The sequence below is a fragment of the Amblyraja radiata genome, chromosome 10 (assembly GCF_010909765.2).
Source record: "Amblyraja radiata isolate CabotCenter1 chromosome 10, sAmbRad1.1.pri, whole genome shotgun sequence".
NCBI lineage: Eukaryota > Metazoa > Chordata > Chondrichthyes > Rajiformes > Rajidae > Amblyraja > Amblyraja radiata.
Window position 1 is genome coordinate 3,095,611 of NC_045965.1, and position 4,574 is coordinate 3,100,184.

Here is a 4,574-nt window from a genome sequence, read left to right on the forward strand (position 1 = left end):
TGCGGGGGTGGGGGGCAACACGTTTTCGCAGCGGTATAGTTGCTGCCTCACAGCGCCAGAGACCTGGGTTGGTGCCGGACTATGGGTGCTGTCTGTCCGCACGGAGTTTGCACGTTCTACCTGTGACCGTGTGGGTTTTCTCCGGGTGCTCCGGTTTCCTCCAACATCCCAAAGACGTGCAGTTTTGTAGGTTAATTGGCTTCAGTGAGTTGTCCCTATTGTGTAAGATAGTGCTAGTGTACGGGGTGATCACGACCGTCCCTACCGCGGGAGCTTCGATCGCCCCGAACGCAGGAGCTTCGATCGCCCTGACTGCGGATGGTTCGACTGCCCCGACCGCAGGAGGAAAGGAGGGAAGAAGATAATAGGTTCATTTTACTTCGTAGTCACGTGAGTGATTCCGTGAAGAAGCCCGCCAGTCCGCATGCGTCACATTCCGTCATCCGCACTGGCGAAGCACCGGACTGGCAGGCAACTCATTCCTGCCAGCGGTAAGTTAAACCTGCAGGTAAGTTTCAATACTTACTAGGTTGAGTTTTTCCTGCAGGAACCTCTTCTTACAGAGGTTTCCTGCTGGATATAGTAGCGCAGTCCGGTCGAGCCGTGGGGAAACCGGCATTGGGCTGTGGGAAGACCCAGGTCTAGACCGCAAACAAGGCAGTCAGTGGCTTCCAGACAGCGGAGGTTCCCGTGGAGGTTTCCACTCAAAAGCAAGCCCGTGAATCGGGCCAGGAGGATACACCTCCCAATAAAAACGACGTCTGTGGACGTCTGGTAAGAAGAAGCTCCTGATAAAAAGGATGCTCCATCACGACAGGCTCCAGGAGGAGCTTCATACCCAAGAGGTCACCCCATGGGCCGTGGCAGCAGCTTCAGGTAAGGGCTGTATAGAGAAGATCAGCTCCAGGAACAGGAGCTTTATATCCACGGGTCCTCTTGGGGGACAATGGCAGCAGCACCTGTAAATGGGCTGCATAATGTCTCCCTCATGAAGGGGGTTGAGCCTGCCAGGGCAGTTTTGTTCTGACCCTGAGGTTGGAGGTATTGGAAAGCATACCCAAAGGCATAAAGCCAAGAAAGGCTGTTGAGCACAGCTCCAGCAGGATATGCTCCAGCAAAAGGAACTTTATATTCGAAGGTCTCTTCGGGAAACTCTGGTTGCAGCACATGGTCATGGCTATCCAAAAATCCTCTCTCTATGAAAGAGAGTACCAGTGGTCAGTGTAACCAACTTCAAAATTCTAAAAGCATGTCTGTGGAACGTACTGGAATAAATGCGTATGGATACAAGGGAATCCTCGCAAACGAAGGTAGAAAATACCCGGAAAAGGCTAGAGTTCCCCTCATGATATAAATGACGGGAATAAACAAATGCCTTCATTAACAGTAAGCAGTTGACTGAAGTTGGTGGCAGCATAAAAGTTGGACAGAGGTCTTAAAATCCGAGACCCAAGTCGGGCTCAGGGAAATATGGGACCATCTACAAGTCGGCAATTATTACACTTGTTTGTACTAATGATCATGATAACATGTGTTTAGTTTATGTGTTGTACGAAAATAGCATTTTCCCTTGATAAGGATGGAAGGGGTCCTAGTGACTTTACAATACACAAATGGATGGCATGTGAAGCTGCACAATACTAAGGTTCCAAGCACAGAAATTGTCCATAGTTGTCTTTCAGGGCGGGCTCAGTATTATGGCCAGGAATGGCTTTCGGGACTAGCTCGGAAAATGGGCCAGAATTGTAGCTCGAGCAGGTACGGAATTCACAGGCGTGACCTGTCTATCGTGGAAAATATGCAGAATGTTGTTTACTTTGCATCTGATTTCCTTAAGATGCTCCCATTTACAGATATCATCGGAGACATTTTGAAAATTATCTGGATAAGGCAATAATAAATCAATGATTGGACTACTCAGAGCTCAAAAACATTTGTTAGGTCTGGAGGATATTCTAACACTGGATGTGGTTAAAAACAACTGTTTCAGCCTCAAACTATGTTCAAGAAAAAGAAGGTTACACCAATTAGATTTATTCATTATTGGGATTACTCTTAACTATTAATTAGCCTGTGACTCCGCCCTGAAGTAAGAGATTGGAATTAATAGGAGCCTCGAACAATCTTGTTGTGATAAAACAGCCTTCAATTCATTAAGTATAATTGAACAATATAGTGGCTGTAATTCAGCTGTGCAGAGTGGTAATCTCAAATGCAATGTAGGTCTTGAGACAGACCGTATGCTATTACCAGCCGAAGCTACCAAGGCCACTATGGTAGACGAACAGTATTCAGCGTTGCTCCAGTAATCTGGTCAGTAAAATTTCAGTTATATTATAACTGATGGGGCTCTAAGGTGGAAAATTATGAATGCCATCTAGTTCAGAGGCGGAGGAGATTTGCATCAATTAACAATTATTCAGTTCTTGGTATAAACTGCCTATAGACACTAATGCATTCTATAGGTTAAAGGGTTATTGAGTGAATATGCATAAACTGCATGTTCAACATCAAGTTGATACACTATGGTGGTGGCGTATGTTAGGCACATGAGTGCAATCAAGACAGAATATCCTGTATAATTTACCTAATATACGTTGGAATATCATCACATATAATCAATGACAACACAAAATGGGTGTTGGATCACAAAGCATTTAATGAAATTATGGCTCGATGGAATACCAAACTGATATGTATGTTTCCAGGCTCATTTACCGGTTGCAAAATATGAGGCATAACATTGGCAAAAAATACACTCTCGCTACAAGGAGAAAGAAGTTATGTTTGTCTCCCTTCATTTTGCCTCATTAGTCGGGTCTTGTAATAAAGTCAGCAAGATCCCACTCTAGGTTGTCGCTCTCTCTGACTGACCTATGCAGCTATGCTTCCCACTTTGTCGGGAATTATAATACAACCTTTTACAGTTATTCTTAACATAAAACTTGCTGGTTTTGCCTGTGGCTCGGGAAACCAGCCTCTGCATGATAAATCAATTATTGACTTATAGATTCTGAGTGGACCGTTCCTGCGACTCGGATAGTCAGACCGATTCATGTATGTGCTCACTGCAAATGCAGGGATAGCATCAAGAAAGGAAAGCATTACATTTCCTCTTCAGGAGATGGGAAGTGTTTGTTTAAATACTTAAGTTACATCTAATACGGCACAGATAGCTGATGGCTTGGAGTTCATTTCAAATGGGTCTTGATATATAGGACCATTAACTGTGCCCAACGTGCTTTCCCATCTTATTTGCTGCAGCAATAGGGACCCACTCTGGCGGGTTTCACCCTCTAATATCAAGTTATAAAGGACATTTTTCACACAAGTTCTCCCAGGACAAGCACAGGGCAGTATGGGATATTGATGTAGTATTAACACTATTTTCACCAGGGGGCTCCAGCTACATCCTTCGTGGGCTTGGCTCTCATAAGGTAGTTATCCTCATGGCGCTGGTCTCAGCCAACGGGTTCAGTCACTACATATTGTGACTGGATAGGATGGTTACATCTGCAAATAATATAATGTTTTAATATTTTGTTAAGCCGAGTAGACATGAAATCTCAAACTAGTATCATGACATACCTCATGAAACTTCAGTTATGGTCACACATATATAACAATACATCAAGTTCACGAAGAGCTTAGAGCCTCGAAACTAGCAATGTTGATAATTACAAAAAACTTTTTAAAATGTATTGAGTTGGACCATCCCCAGGTGATTGAAACAGGGCTTGGCTCATACAGGAGTAGATACTGATATATTTTCGAGTCTCACTCCACCAGGGCTGCTACAATATCAGCAGCAAGGGTTATGTACGTTCCGCTGGACCACATCTTGGCGACTGCAGGATGGGCGAACAAACTTCTGAAAATTTCATAATAACCTATGGCCAGACCAGGGGTATTTGCCAACTCTACTTAGGTTCAGTGGTTAGTTACTCCCGAATGAGAGGAGTTACTACTATTATTTATTCATTATGAATGTTTCCCTCATCTGTCAATGAAGCAGCTGTGGTTGTGGAGAATCATTTCTCACGGCATGAAATCACAGAGCTTTGAAATCTTCACGGAATCACTCACGTGACTCCAAGTAAAATAGTAAGATTAAACGAGAACTTACCAGTTTGAAGTTTGATCTTTATTTTATGAGGAGTTAGGGTGAGCAATTACGTGCCCTCCGCTCCCGGCCCTCATATCGCAAAGACCATCTGGTAGTTCTAGTCTTCTCTAAATCTTACTATGTTACTTCGACTGCTGTTATCTGTGATTTCACACCGCTGCTTTGAAGTTTGATGCGCATGCGGACTGGCGGGGCTTCACGTAATCGCTCACCGTAACTCCTCATAAAATAAAGATCAAACTTCCAACTGGTAAGTTCTCGTTTAATCTTACTATTTTTATGTAGTTGTGCGTCTTGTTGCTTTTTTGGTATGACTGTATTGCAAATGTTTTTACACACTTGGCTAAAAAATAATGAAACTACAATACAATACAAAATCACTGGTCGGTGCTAGCCCGGTGGGCCGAAGGGCCTGTTTCCACGCTGTATCTCTAAAGTCTAATGACTA

At 43.8% G+C, this 4,574-nt stretch overlaps 1 non-coding gene across 1 annotated transcript; it reads left to right on the forward strand.

Moving 5' to 3' along the window:
• The first annotated feature begins 1,544 nt into the window (after nt 1-1,544).
• Nucleotides 1,545-1,677, forward strand: LOC116978189. Its single transcript, XR_004413415.1, has one exon. It is a non-coding gene; the product is annotated as a U6atac minor spliceosomal RNA (small nuclear RNA).
• Nucleotides 1,678-4,574: the final 2,897 nt, after the last annotated feature.